Raw genomic sequence first — 14915 nt, 5'->3', positions numbered from 1 at the left:
CGATTTCCAGTCAGGTCACATGCCTGGGTTGCAGGCCATGACCCCCAGCAACCGCACATTGATGTTTCTCTCTCTCTCTCTCTCTCCCTCCCTTCCCGCTCTAAAAATAAATAAATAAAATCTAAAAAATAAATAAAAATTAAAATAGCACAATATTTTAAAAATATCTTAAAAAAAGAAAGAAAATATATATATGTGTGTTACTATTTATATGTATTTATATTTAATGTATTTAATATATATTTATATCTATATATTTGAAATATTTATATCTTACATATACAAATAGATGTCATTTTATATAAAATATTATATATTATGAAGACATTTTAATATGTATCTTTATATTTAAAATGCATGTGTGTATATATTTACATGCATAATATTTATATATAAAACACACGTGTATGTATATATGTAAAATACGTGTGTATGTGTGTATGTGTGTTTATATATAAACAAATACATATGTGAGAGAGAGAGATTTAGTTTAAGGAACTGGATCATGTGGTTTCACAGGGGTCAAGACCAAACTCTGTAGTGGAGGGCAGCACACGAACTAGAGACCACAGAAAACGTTGGTGCTGAACTTTAGGTCTGAAGGCAGTCTGCTGTCACAGTTCCCTCTTTTTGCGGGGAGGTCAGAGTTTTGCTTTTCAACTTTTTCTATGTAGGCCCTGAATTGACCGGATCAGAGTCACCCACACTATGAAGGGGAATCTGCTTTACTCATGGTCTACCAGTTAAATATCAATCTCACCTAAAAATACCTTCACAGAAACATCTCGCTTCATATTTGCTACAGTATCTGGTACCAAGGCCTAGGCAAGACAACAGGGAAAATTAACTACACTCAGCGCCACAGCTCTGTGGCCTTGGTCCTACCTCAAAAACAGCTTCACATTCCACACTTAGGGTCAAAGTTAATTAATTCCCAGATGTTCAAGGATTACATCAACATCTACAAAATCAGCAAGTTTAGTGTAAAACCTCAGGAATCCAAGTAGATTCTACAAAATGCAGTGATTCCCCAGAGATGACCTGACTGTTCACTGCTGAAGAAAGAGGGTCCTCCCTGGGGCCCCAGGGCAGAGGGGCTACTGGGCTGCAGCCTAAATACAGCTGTCCTTTCCACCTGGAGTTCCTTACAGCCAGTTTCAGTGACCTAGGGGTTTGGTTCTCTGGTGTGAGCTCTGTTTGAGAATGTGTGTGGATGTAGAAGTGTGACATGGAGGTGCTCTTAGATGGAACTGGACACCCATCCTTGGCGGCTCTGACCTCCCTGCCTGGCCCCTGAGGGGTCAGACTGTCCTGCCCCTCTTTTCAGTACCTCTTGTGTAGGAGTGGTCAGCAGACTCAGAGTCCAGGGCTTCCCCAATCTCACCCTCCTCCCCAGTGCAGAGTTCTTTCAGCTTATAAGGGGCAGGGGTCTTTGCAGTCTCCTGATACAATGGATATCATTATCCCATCCCCTGAAATAAAGGCACCTGCGCAGATAACATCAACACATGCAGTGCTCAGGCGGGAAGTTCCCAGATGCCAGGTTAGGACCCTGACTCTCTATTTACAGAGAGGGAGTGGGAGCAGTGCTGACATCCAGAGTGGGGGCCACATGGGTCCTGCAGGGTTTCTCCACTGGTGTTTGTGTACCGAGAGTGTTGAGGACTGTATTCAGGGGGAGACAGTCTTTGAAGAAGGAGAGGTAATTGGGGGGACCTGGGGAGGGGGAAGGATGAGGAAGCAGAGACAAAGCAGAGTGGGCTGGGCGGGAGGGGAAGGGGGCGCAGGAGGAGAGGGGCCTGGCCTGAGGGCAGCAGGTCCGGACCCAGAGCCCAGATTCAGAGCCCATGTGCCCTGAAGCACATGAGGAATGGGGCAAGTGCAGGTCAGGACCTCCCACGAGCCAGAAAAATCATGGCAGAATCTGGGAGGTTTTGTTTGGTTTTGTTCTTATATTCTATTAAGATGAATATGGTCAGTTAACAAGCATGGGAAACAAGGGCCTACGTTCCAGAGAATGAGTATTAAAGTCTCCTCCCAGTGTACCTCATCACGAGTCTCCTGCAGAGTGGAGCTGGCACAGAATATTCCTGACACTCCTCTAGAACAACAGGAAGTCAGTCTCATTCTTCAGACTTGCCTGACAGCCTTTGACCTTTCTCAAGGACAAATCAATGCTCCAGGAACAAGATTTTCCCTGATCTTATTTATGACCCCAGGAAGCCAGGGCACCTCAGGTTTCAAACCGGGTTTGAGTGTCCGTGTGACAGGTCCCCTGTGCCACACTGGGTCTTGCACTTTTTGTTGCTATAGTCCGGACATTAAATGTCTGTTACACAACTGAAAACTCCAGTGAAACTCTCCCTTTGAAAGCCCTCAAAGAAGGGTTCAATGCTATCAAAAGGTGAAGGATTATCTTAAAAGACAATTTCTACCACAGGATAATTTCATTAACCTTTTGGCTTTTTAAAATCTGTAAGTTATCAAGTTTAGGGCTTAGCTTCATAATACTTTCAAATTGAAATATTCTCTCCCCAACCCCCATATAAATCTAAATTTATACAAAAAGATAAAGCTCCAACATTTTACAGAAAGTAAACGTCACCAAGTTATCTCAGGCCCTGGAGATACCACTGCAACAGCTTTGGTGAGCAATCTTCAAGGCCTTCCCCTGTTTAAAACATATCCAACTTGTAAGTGGTATTGTGGCATTATAATTTGGTATATTCTTAACCTTTTAAACAAGCTTGAAATTGTGTTGGAAAAATGTTTTCACAGTGATACATTAAACTCTACATTAGTCTTTTCATTGGCTACCTAGCATTTTATGACATGACTACCCATGGAGGTGATGGATTGTTCTCCATCCTCACGATGGAAGTGGAGACAGGGGTGGATACAGTCATCATGGCTCCACCAGCTGTGCATTTCCAACAGCTGCATTTTGTAACATGTCCCAACACAGCTGGCTTTACACACATTATCCTCTTTGAAACGTGTGCTTTGGTGATGCGAACAAGACAAGCAAAGCACCTTGTTCTTGTTGCAGAGACGCACCTGACACATCTGGAGGAAATGGTCCTGATGTTCTGCCTACTCCCGAGTGGACCCTCAGCGACAGTCACAGCTTCTGTTTATGTCTGAGTTCAGAGAACAGTCAACGGCTGTGCTGAAATTTCAACAAGACAGGAAACTACATATGGGTAAAATAACGGTTGGAAAGAATGTGGCACCTTATATAGTGTTCCCCCTTTACTCTTTGCTCCTCCTTTCTTCTCCCTTCCTTCCACACTGTCCCCCTTTCCTCCTTTTCCATTCTCTCCTTTACATTTTGTGCTGCATATTTGAGCCTTGTGGTCCACACCGGTGACTGCATGCCCCTGGGACAGGTCAGGACAGAGACAGGAAGGGCACTGCTTAAGGCATTTTGTAAGCACTACAGGTTTGCGGTTAGGGTGCCATTTCTGTGAAGTCACTCCAGTCTTTGACGAAGTTACACCATATCTAAAGCAGGTCCTCCCTGAACGGGGAAGCTTGGTGAGAGTCCTGGATCCCTAGTGGTGGCTTTTCACCCAGGCTGGCAGAGCCCAACTGAATCAGGACGATCCTGCCTTCCTTCCTGGTGACCATGATGTAGGAAGTGTTTTGGGATCTTCAAATCCAGGGACAGCTGTGGGGAGGGGCTGGAAGAAGCACTTCCCAATACACAAACCTCAGGATGAACCTGACGCTGATTAAGATGAGTCTGAATCCAGGGTTCCCTCCAGACCCAGGGAATCCCTGTCCCCATGACAGGGCATATCTGCATTTTCCCAACCAGCAGGTACAATCCCCAGAAGTTTAAGAACCAGAAACCCACACACACGCAGCTCTGCCCCAACCTTCCCATAAGCGCCTTCATTCTGCTTTGAGATCCTCGAATGCTTTTTATGTCCTTTAGGCCAGGGTGGGGGGCTGGGATCCTCAGTTCTCCTTGTAAGCTCCAGTCTGGCAGCAAGAGGAGCCCAGTCTTGGGTTGTGATAGCCCTGTGGGTCATCTCAAGTTTTGGGGGAAAGGACCCACAGTGACCCCTGAGATTTGTGGGTGCTTTGTGCTGCACAATTCAGGGGTCCAAAGGAGGAGACAAAATAATTTATGGGGCAGAGCAGAGGGGACTAAAAGCAAGGATGACCTGAGTGAGGGCTTGGTGGGGGACGGTCAGCCAGGCCTACATCCTGGCAAGCACCCCAAGTCCAGAGGCTACACCATCAGGGCCTCTTCCACCCCCCAGAAGAGTCGGATTGGCTTCACTTCTCATCGCAACCATCTCCAAACACCTTGGAACAAAACTAGCATATCATTATTATTACTATTGCTATTTGAATAGCAAAAGTCTCATGGGAGAGGGGCTGTGAGATGATGAGACAGTTTGCTGGAGCTGCCACAACTAGAAGTTCTGGAAGGAGGGTTGCCATCCTGGAGAATAAGCTTGGGATCAGCAGTCAGGAAAGCTGGGTTCCAGCTCCTTTCCTACACCCTCACCACCCCGTGACGCTTAACAATGAAAATACTCTCCCCGGGAATGGGGCAGGATCCTCCCCACCCCCATGTGCAGAATAAATGATGATGGTCAAGTAATTTATTAACACAAATGGATGTGAAATCTAAGGAATTGTTACAATGTTGTATATGTGACATTTCCATTCGGGGGAAAGTGCTCACAGTGGAATGCTTAGTAAGTGCGAGCAGAGTTCCATTTGAAGGAAGCATTTGCAGGCAGACAAAGATGAGATGAGCACAGTTCCTGACGGTGGTGGGCTGGCTCATTCTCTCATGAGGAGTGTAGAAGGTGGTAAGAGTGTTCACGGCAGAGCACACATGGTACCCATCAAGGAGGCTCAAACTGTGGCCTAGATCAGCAGTTAAAGCTCATCTGCAGGTTGGAATCACTGGAGGCACTTTAAAAGATACGAAGGCTACATGATGTGGCAGAGCAGGGCTGCCTTCAAGCTGTGCAGGTTCTTGTGAGCACAAAAGCCAGGAAACCTCAAGGATTTCCATGGGAAATAGGCCACTGCTTCTTGTGGTACGAAATGGCCGCAGTGAGGTATGTCGCTTTCTTCTGGACCGTGGACAGACGTAAATTACAGGGCCAAAAATGGGAGAACAGCTCTCATGTGGGCTTGTGAGCCATACAGCTCTCACACTGTGGAAGTCTTAATTTAAAAAAGTGCAGACCTGACTGTTGTAGATTCTTATGAATGCAATGCCTTACATTACTCCAAACTCTCAGAAAATGCAGGAAGTCAAAGCCTTCTATTATCAAAAACCTCTTGGATGCTGATTTTAAAGATACCAACGAAACCAAAGCAGCATGTTCAAGTCTCTAATATTTAATATAAGCCCCGAAAGCAGTGGAACTCAAAAAAAAAAAAAAAAAAAGCAAAGCTCCACCTCTTCCTACCAGTCCTGCCCAGCTGAGTGCTATGTCTTCCTCAAGGTCAGTAACTTCCCACCACTGTGTCTGTGGTCAGTGTGTTTCGCTGAAGCAGCCTTCTGGTATGAAGGCTGACATACCAGAGAAACAAAGACAGGCCGAGTGACAGCACTGCGGGTGCTGACAGTTTATTGGATATAAGCTCTGAAGTGGACCAACAACATATTCTTTTCCTATTGCAAGCAAAATTGGACCTTACACAATAAGGAAGTACAGGATAAATTATAGGCCAAAACACCCAAGGTGGCCGCAGCTGGCCTGAGCGCTGAGTCTTAGCATTCCACTCACACCGACTTGTTCCTGTCCCCGGGCAAACCTACTGCAACCTCGCTGCCCGCCCTCGACTCCAAATCCTCTCCTCCTACCGGAATACATTCCCTGAGTAAATCCACTACTGACAGCAATGTCAGAATTCAGCAACTACATGAACTTAAGCTGCAAGTTGAACATTTTGCTTTCTCCTAACCCTGTAACCTGCCACCAATGGATTTCTTGTAACCCTCTCTCTTCCTTTGATTCCAGTGTATAAAATATGCTGCATAACTGCCATTTTCTGAAGTATTTCCTCAGTCTGTTGAGATATTGTTTCCTGGCAATTGTCAGTTTGGCTCAAATAAACTCATAAAAATCCTTACAGCTTTGGATAGGTTCTTTTTAAATCTTCCCCTGAGGACATCTTATCATTACTTTTTAGAGAGGAAGGGAGAGAGAGAAACATCCACTCAAGAGAAAGGCTTCGATTGGTTGCCTCTCGTTTGTGCAGAAGGGGAACCCTACATTCCTGCCCAGGGGATCGAATGCACTCAGGCAGGGGCTTGAACCCGAAACTTAGGTATGTGCCCTGACTGGAATGGAACCCTTAACCACAGAAGAACAACACTCCAACCGAGCCACACTGGCCAGGGCTGGATGTTTCTTACACTGACATCAACTCAACTTAGTTGGCCCACCCGAGACCATCCTATGGACCTGGATGCAGTGATAGGCACCAGCAAGGGCCCATTGGGCCCCACCTGCAATGCGCTTTGCATTGGGTAAAACTGGGTGAGTTTTTCTTTGAATTCCTGACCTCCCTGTTTTAAAGTAAGAGGCCTTGACTTTATCTGAGCTACTCTTAACAAAACAATTGAGTAATTTTGATTCATATTGCTAAATCACCTTCCATAGGGGTTTCTGAAATTGAGGGTCCTCATAACTTGGATTAAATTGAGTTTTAAATTCTAGTTCTAGAAATAATATGTCTCTCTCTCTCCCCCCACCTCAGAGACTTAGCCTTTCTCACGGGTAATCGAAAACACCTGAGGCAGCAGCAGACAGTAGCCCACATCTGGCTAATGGCCACAGGAGTCAGTTCTCTGCCAGGCTAAAGATAACATCTTGACCTAAGTTATGTTATAGTTCCTGAGCCCTAAGGTGGGACCATTCCCTCCCTACTTTCCCATGAGACTGGACAGAGAAATACTGGGAAAGAATTTCCAAGATGTCTTCAAGGCCTGAAGAAATGATTCATTACCCTTACCTCACCTCCAACCAATCAGCTCCACCATGACCCTGAACCCTTAACCCACAGTGTCTTGTGATTTTGCCCTATAGAATCTGTAATCTACATGCTGTTGAAGTGTTCCAGTGTTTCGGTATTAGCTTCCTGTTTTCCTGGATGGAGCCATTCATAACAAAATAGCCCGTCTTTCTCCACCACAGTTCTGGGTGTCCGCTGTTTGGTTCTACTGGTGCCAGGTGGACGAATTCTTTGTGCTCTGTAACATTTTCTACAACTTAAAGAGCTTTATTGAGGAATTATTTGCAATCATAAACTTCACTTGTTTTAAATATATAGTTCAATGATTTTTTTAATCAACCACTCTGTGGTATAATAAAAAAGAAATACATGCGATCTTTGCTCCTGTGTTCCTGTCACGAAGCTTGGGAATTGGGAATTTCTTGAATGATGGGAGTATGTTTTGTTAGTCATAACAAATCCCTATTGCCTGTACCTGAGGTTATGCTAATGAGGTAATTTATGGTAGGTCCCTAGGGAGCCTCAGGATGAGGGCTGGTCTCCAGAAAAGCCAATGGCAGGATTAAAAGGTTGGAACTCTGAGCCTCACCCCCTCATCTCACAAAAGGGGAGAAGGAGTAAAGATTGGGTTCAATCAGTCATGCCTGCACAGTGCAACCCCACATTAAAACCCTGGAAAATGAGACCCAGAGAATGTCCTGTTTGGCGGAATCTGATGGAGATTACCAGGAAGGGGCACACCCAGAGAAGGCCTGGAAGCTCTGTGTCCCCGGCTACTACACCTTTCCCTATTCCTGTCTTACTTTGGGCTGTTCCCAAGTTAGATCCTTTATAATAAAACCTTAAATGTAAGTATAATGTAAGTGTATCGTTTTCATTGAGTTCTGTGAGATGTTTTAGAGAATTACTGAACCTGAGGAGGATCTCGGAAGCTCCCCAGGTCCTAGACAGCTGTAGGCAGAAGTGCAGGTAGCTTAGGGATGGCTGAGACTTGCGGCTGCCGTGTGAAGTAGGGCTTGTAGAACTGAGTCCTTAACTTACAGGTCTGTGCTAACTTCGGAATTGAATTGTTGGAAATCCAGCTGGTGTCAGAGAATTGGTGTGTGGAAGGAAGGGGGCTGCGTATTAACCATCAAGCTCATGGGAGGCCTGCCTTACGAACTTAGAGAACTGAAGTTACCACAAAGGGTGGTCTAAAATTAAAACTTATTAACAAAGAGAAGTTCGTGGCAGGTAGTCACATGCTAGGACGAGGTTTTTCCCTAACAAAGGTCAATCTTTACCTTAACTCAGCCTGTCTGTTGTTTTTTTGGCATCTGTGATAACAGACCTTTGGAATGTCAAGGTAACTTCCCTTTTCCTCCAAACCCATTGGGCACAAGCTGAGATCACAAATCCCCTCATTGTTATTGTTATGTTAATTGTTGATTGTTTAACTATCTCTTACCTACCTAAGAAAAAGAAGTATGCGCCCCCTGGCTGGTGTGGCTCAGTGGATTGAGTGCCAGCCTGTGAACAAAAAGGTTGATGATTTGATTCCCATTAGGGCACATGCCTGGGTTGTGGGCCAGGTCCTCAGTAGGGGGCATGTGAGAGACAACCACACAATGATGTTTCTCTCCCTCTTTTTCTTCCTCCCTTCCCCTCTCTCTAAAAGTAAATAAATAACATCTTTTTTTAAAAAAAGAAGTATGTGTCTATCATATTACCTTTTATCCAGTCCCAGAGGTTCCCTGACCCTCACCTCCCCCCTGCCCTTGCTTTCTCCTCCCTCCCTAATCTACCACCAATGGATTTTATGGAACCCCCTTATGGCTCCTCCTTTGATTCTGTTGCATAAAATAAGACGCTAAACTGCCATCCCCGCGCCCCCCCCCCCCCGGGGCATTTCTCAATCTGTTAAAATGTTGTTTCCTGGCAATTGCCCTCAGTTTGGCTCAGATAAACTCACCAGAAATTCTCCACAGGTCTGAATGTTTCTTACATTGATAGGTGTCAGAGCATATACACCATCATTACGATCCAGTGTGAGGGATTTCGGTGCGGTGATTAGAAAGCTCACACCTTCCAGTTCTTCACTTACATGGCCTCTTTGCAGCATTGAACATTGTTGACCATTTTTCATTCCTAAAACTCATCCTTTGGTTTCTGGAAACTAACCATCTGCTCCTCATCCTCTCTCTGACTTTATCTTCTTAGGTTCTTTGTAGGTTCTGCGCCATCTTTTTCAGTCTAGGGTTGTGATCCAGGTATCTTTCTCTGGGCTTGTTCCTCAGTGCATTGCTAACTCCTAAATTTACATTCCAAACGAGATTTTTTCCCTAGGCTGAACGGCCACAATCCACATACATTTCCCCACTGACACATCAGACTCAACACCCCAAGAGGAAACTTACCTCCTCTGTGCTTTGCGTCCATGTTCTCTGTTCCAGACTTGCTCTCCCTCGGGTATTGCTGGTCAGCGTGACCCAGGCCATTTCCAGGCAGACACCCGTTGGGGCTGGGCTTCTCTGTGACTTGCCACCCATTGAAGGCATCCTGATGGGAACAGTCAGTGCTCTGCCAAACAAGAGGGATTGCTTCTTGTAAAAAAAGTTAAAAAGAGAATTCAGATGCAAATGCAGAAGACGTAGTCATGACAGAAGTGCACAAGAAACTGCTCTATGGTGGACAAAAAGTTATGTCGGACACCCAGTTATGACACAAAGTCTGAAAGGGTTACTGCTGAACACCCAGATGGTTTTCCTAGAAGATGTAAGACCAGTGTGGGAGCAGGAGGCTTCCTATGTGCCTCCATTTTACTATAGTTGTAGTGCCTGAACGATTACCACGAGATGGCAGTGTTGAGTACTTTACAGACATTTGTCATTCGTGCTCACAACAACCCTGCATTCTAGATGCTGTTCGCTCCATTTGGGAGGGGTGAGGTAACGACAGTTTGGCTTAGAGAGGCTGTCATTTGCCTAAGGACACATAACTGGTAAATTCTATAGCTTCAGTTCAAATACAGGAAGGTCTACCTCCAGAACATGAACTCTGGACCATGACAGAGAACAAGACCTTTCTTGCCACAAGGCAGCCCGAAAAGTTATCTAGAAATTCCATTTCTCTCTGGGTTTTTCAGGCTGAGCCAAAAATTCTTTGTAAGCACCCTAAAATTTTTATTATTTTTTATTGTAAAACCATGACTCCTGTAGTTAGAGCTATTTGGTATTAAATCTTTCTTGTACACTATTAAATACAAAAAGGCACAAAACGCCATAACAGCTTCTGTGCAAAAATCTGTATGTGTCTAAAAATAGACACCTATTTTAGGATGTATGCTTTTTTATCATGGAATACTGGCGAAAGGAAAGGGGTAAGGTTGGGGAGAATCCTTTCACTCTTCGTTTTGTAGTTCTGTACAGATTAAATTTATATTGTATTTTTTGGACTATAAGATGCACTCCCCCCCCAAATTTGGGAGGAATAATGGTTGTTAATCCTGCTGTTGAGTTCTGTTTACATTTATATTGGTAAAATATTATGTTATTTATGTTATTAAATATTTTACCACATTTTTTGCTCCAAATTTTACCTATTTTCCTCCTGTAAAACCTAGGTGTGTCTTAGGGTCCAAAAAATACAGTAAGTAAATTACATGGGTAGGGAGATCTTGGTCCATGTTTTTGTTTGTTTTCATACCTCCTTGGATTGAAAGATTGAACTAATATTCATTATTTTAAAAACTATCTTCTAGAAGCTGCTCTTCAAGGTTTTTCTACAAATAGACTTCCAATAAGCAGAAAAGGTAAAGAGGGCAAAAACAATTTCCTGATATGTTAAATGAACAATTTTGCTTGTCACCCTCCATCCTGAAATTATTCAGTGTTCCCAGAGTACTCTAAACAAAGATCTTCGTGTTGGAGCCAAACCTGTTTGCATTAGGTCACATCGACGTGCTTTGAAAACTCAGAGACTGATCATAGTGCTTCAGCACTGAAAAACAGTGTGACTTAGCACATTCTTGTGGAAATGGTACCTTTCCATCCTTTGTACATGTAAAAAGAGATTTCTTGATCCTATTTTCTTAAAAGTGGCATTGCAAATTTATAAAATTGTTTCACATGCATACTTAATTCCAACTAAATTTAAAAACTTTGAAGATAGAATACTTCATATAAGAAAATAATGTTTTTGGTTAAAAAAAAACAGGCACTATAACACCCTTACTACTCAGCAATGAGACGTTTCACGAAAGCATGCCAGACTGGCCCTTTGGGCACTACCAGCCCAGGTCTCCTGTATGCTGTTCTTGGCTGGCGGTATTTTTGGTTTACCCAGATAGGTGAATTTAAGTTGCAAACACACATGAAAGCTGCATAGCCTTCTGGAGCTTGTGGGTAGAAAGGTAGTCTGCTGGAGCTTGTGGGCACCAGGCTTATGTCTAGGTTGCCCTCTCCTGAGGACACAAGGCGAAGAGTTCAGAAGAGCCTGTATTTGGTTTAATGCTCTTCTGTCGCATCTTCAAATTCTTCCTAATTTTGAACAAGGAAACCCACATTTTCACTTTGCATTGGAACCCAAAAATTATGGACCTGGTCCTAGAAGGGGTATGGCTCTTTAGGGAACGCAGCTCTACAGTGTGATGTCTCTTATTTTATGGGGCCTTTGCTTTTGCACCCTATAAACTGGCAAGTCCCTGAAGACTCAAAGCTCACATTTACTTGTTTGGTTGGTGCAGCTTCTATGCGCTTACCACTCCGCATTACTATCGTATCTTTGATAGTAATGCGGAGTGTCTTTGGTCCGGATTATCTTTTCCTTTCTTTCAGGAAATCAGTGCTGTTAAAACATATGTTGTTGTTGTTTTCCGGTGGGAGATTCCATCCAGGTACTCAGTCTCTAATCCTGCTGGAGCAGAAGCCTGGGCAGTCTCCCAGGGCTGATCCCGTTTTCTCTTGGGAAATCCCTCCATGTGGGCTTCTCCGTCCATGGGGTCCCCTACCTTCTTCCTGATCACGGTCCATCCATGTACCCTCCCTCCCCCCCCGCCACTCCCACTCCTAACTCCAAATCTGGACAATCCTAATTTAGCCTGCGGGGCCAAGAACAACTCTTCCTCTCCTGCATATGGTTAAGACACAGACCCTATCCTGCCCGCCCGCCCCGCTCCTTCAGGGGTTAGCTCTCTTGATTCTAAAAAGCCTTTCTCTTCTCAGAAATCCTCTGCTTTTGCAGACCCAAAGCTCTGTCTTTTACAACCTCTGTCATGAGATTTTCAAACCTATTTAGACACTGAAAAGATGAACAATAACCGCTTCTTTCTCTTTGCATTCCTCCTGTAACGGCCCTGAGTCTTCTTTGGGGAGAGGCTACCTCTGAATCCCTGAGAGTGCTGAGCGCGAGACACAGGGAACATCGAAGTGAACCTGGCTTTAAGGCTCCCTATTTGTGCGGCTGCGCGTCACTTGAGAGCTGGGGTCTTTGAGACCAGTGCCACAGCTGACTTTCCAGTTGCAGAAGCAAATCAATTCAAATTTTGGGTATAAGCCAGTTTGAGTTAGATTTCTTACTTTACATTGCAGGGACCCTTGAGTCATCTAAGTTACCAGATGTCAGAAATGGCCTCCATTGAGCTCTAAGACCCATTTATTTGGTGGGAAATAGTAGCAGGCAGTCCGTTGGAATATTTAAAGTATGATTGTAGACTTGAGCTTTTGTTTCAAAACAGAAGACATTCCAAAAAAATTAAGCAGTAGAAGAAATTCAAAAGCCGATTAGACTTAAGGGGACAACAGAGGAGGAATGGACAGGATCCACCATTTGGGGGCAGCCTCGCTCTGCACCAGGCATTTCAGGCTGGTGCTGGGGTGCGAAGGCAGGGTGGCAGCTGGAATATCCGTGAACCGAAGTGAGTTCATTAAAATGGAGTGGGCTGTACTTCTGATTTCTGCTATAAACTTGGATAAGCTGTCCTTTTCCACTTATGAGAAGCATCAAGTTAAGAATTAAAGGGGAAAGCATCAGCAAAGCATTGCTTTTCTTTGTGTTAAAATCCATGTAAAAGCTCTGGGAACATTTTTTCTAAGTTGCTCCACTAAAATATCAATTGTCTCTTTCAGAAAATTTTTAGAAGACAGGATTATTTAAAATTTTCTCCTTTTTCTTGACGTTCTGGGTAGCCACCATTGAGTCCTTTTGCACCTTTTGAAGACCTGCTGCCCCTTCATTTCTATCATCTGCTCTAGACTGAGATTTGCTCTTAAATTCTGAAGGGTTCTTCGCACCCTGCATGCTGGGTGGTTGCTCTCACCTGTCTGGAGAATCTCCTTGGAAACAGAGGTTCCATGCCTCAGCCTTCCTTGGTCCCTCCCACACATGTTTCTTTTTCTTTTTTTTTTTAACATTGAATACAGATTTAGCCTCATGAACAAACGTTGTAAGAGATGCTGTAATAGAGGAGCACCTGCCATGTAATCTGCCACCAAGATGAACACTTCAGACATGGCCCATGGCCACGCAAGCCACACACCCTGAGGGGGGACGGCTGGTCCTAGGGGACTGACCGCCAGGCGGCCTACCAGGGTGTATGAGGAAGCAATCAGTGCTCTTGTGTCACCATCAGTGTGGTCTCCTCCAAGGTCACACACAGAGGGGGCAGAAGCACTTTCACAATTAGAACATTATTTTTGAGGTTTGTAAGAACTTGGTGTACATTTATTGTGATTATTGATAACAAAATCCACATCAACACGTCACCCTCACCCCCATGAGTCCTTCATTTCCCCACCCTCAAGGAGTGAATCCTCATCTCCGCCTCCAATGGCCCAATGGCCAGTACATAGCTGACACCTTCTGGTAAAATAGGCTGTTGCAAATGAGTTACTGTGGCTTTAATAACAGTTTTTGCTTCAAAGCTGGTAACTATGTTTCTGATTTTAATTTTTCTGTTTACAGGGTAGAAAGAAAACCACGAGGTGACAGTCATGGCTTATTGTGATCAATTTAATATTGGCCCTGCTCCACAACGTAGCAATTCTGATTGCAAATGACATTGCTTAAAGTCCAAACAAGTAGATCTTGTTGAAAGTTTAGGAAAATAAATAAAGGCCTATATAAGAGGGATTTATTCTGAAAGAACCCCCCAAAAGTTCTCTTTGTATTAAGGTTAGTGAAACTGTAAAAGCAACTACTATATTCAATGAAGATTTCACCTAAAAGAACCAGTCCAATGATGCTCACATGTCACTTGCATGGGATGTTAAGATTACAATTGTCAGTATGTACTTCTTAAAATTTTATTTATTTATTTATTTTTAGAGAGGGAAGGGAGGGCGAAAGAGAGAGAGAGAGACATCAATGTGCGGTTGCTGGGGTTCATGGCCTGCAACCCAGGCATGTACCCTGACTGGGAATTGAACCTGCGACACTTTGGTTCGCAGCCCGCACTCAATCCACTGAGCTATGCCAGCCAGGGCAGTATGTACTTTTTTTAAAGAATGAGTCATAAAGTAGTGTCCATTACATGAGCCATGCAGCATTCTGGAGAACACTCTGACTGACAGCCGGAAACAGTCAGCGGTGCCTTGCTCACCACTGTCACTGGCATCCAAGTGGATGTGCCCTCTGACTGTTGGTCCAGTCCAGAGATGGCAAGACCCCAGAGAGGTGGCCATGGCCTCGGAAAGCCAGATAGTTTGGGCTAAGCCCTGGGGTTTGCACCCTAACTAGGGTGGCACAGGATGCATGCTCGGTCATGGAGACACAGGCTCCTGCGGTTGGCCAAGCACATCGCCTCATAGAGATCAGTCTCCCTAGGGTATATCTGGACTTCTGATGAAATATAGAAATGTCTGAAGCTCAACCTAGATGGAGCCTGAACTCATACCCACTACCTACCATCTTTTTACGCATACACACACACACACACACAAACA

The sequence above is a fragment of the Phyllostomus hastatus genome, unplaced genomic scaffold, assembly GCF_019186645.2.
Source record: "Phyllostomus hastatus isolate PE091 unplaced genomic scaffold, TTU_PhHast_1.1 phas_contig_40, whole genome shotgun sequence".
Taxonomy (NCBI): Eukaryota; Metazoa; Chordata; class Mammalia; order Chiroptera; family Phyllostomidae; genus Phyllostomus; species Phyllostomus hastatus.
Note: the sequence above shows the minus strand (reverse complement) of the source record.